The sequence below is a fragment of the Tigriopus californicus genome, chromosome 12 (genome assembly GCF_007210705.1).
Source record: "Tigriopus californicus strain San Diego chromosome 12, Tcal_SD_v2.1, whole genome shotgun sequence".
Classification (NCBI taxonomy): Eukaryota; Metazoa; Arthropoda; class Copepoda; order Harpacticoida; family Harpacticidae; genus Tigriopus; species Tigriopus californicus.
In genome coordinates this window covers 17,633,352-17,634,446 of record NC_081451.1, presented here as the reverse complement: position 1 = coordinate 17,634,446, position 1,095 = coordinate 17,633,352, and positions in this window count along the sequence as shown.

Sequence of the window (1,095 nt, the reverse complement as noted above, 5' to 3'; positions counted from 1 at the left end):
CCCTACGTGACTTGAAAGGAATTCATAAGATTGTGGATGATATCCTCATTCATGCTTCTTCTTTGGACGAGTTGAAGGAGAGACTGTCGGCAGTGCTACAGCGCTGTCAAGAGTATGACATTACCTTATCAAAGGCGAAGATCCAGGTGGGAAACGAGGTCAAATTTGCTGGGTTCGTCATCAATGCTAATGGAGTTCGACCCGATCCAGACAAATCTGCGGCCATTTCTAAATTTCCTAAACCATTGAATATCACTGATCTGAGATCATTCTTTGGTCTGGCCAACCAACTGGGTCAATTTGTTCCCGATTTGGCTCACGTTTTGGAACCTTTGCGCCCACTCCTCCGATCCAAGACTCAATTTCAGTGGCTCCCAGAGCATGATGAGGCGTTCTCCAAGGCAAAAGTGATCCTCTCTGAACCAGAGGGTCCACTATTATCTCATTTTGATCCTTCATTGCCAACGTCCCTTCTCACTGATGCTTCAAGGCTGAAGGGCCTTGGTTTTGCCTCAATCCAGACCTCTACCCAGGAACGCATTCACCTGATTCAATGCGGATCAAGGGCTATCACATTGGCTGAGAGCCGATATGCAGTGTGTGAGCTTGAAGCCCTAGCAATTAAGTGGGCTATTTTGAAGTGCCATCTGTACCTTGAAGGAATCACATTCAAGGTTCTCACCGATCATAAGCCATTGCTGGGCTTGTTTAACTACTCTGATATATCTGCCATCGAAAATTCAAGGCTGCAACGATTCATTAGCACTATATCTGGATTCACGTTCAAAATTGAATGGGTTCCAGGCAAGCAGCATTTGATAGCGGATGCTCTCTCTCGTGCTCCTTTATTCGACCCGTCGTCAAATGCCAGTAATGGTGAGGATGAACCATTTGTGAACAACGTACAGGTTTGCCAAATCACGGGAGAATTGGACCAGAATCTAGACTTCATATCAAGGGCTGCCATAGAGGATCCATTCTATGAAGAAGTGATTCAAACTTTGTTACAAGGCAAGAATCTCGGAGCACATCCTCACATCCGGCTTTGGCTTACAAGAATTATGGGGATGAGCTATCTTATGATGAAGATTATTG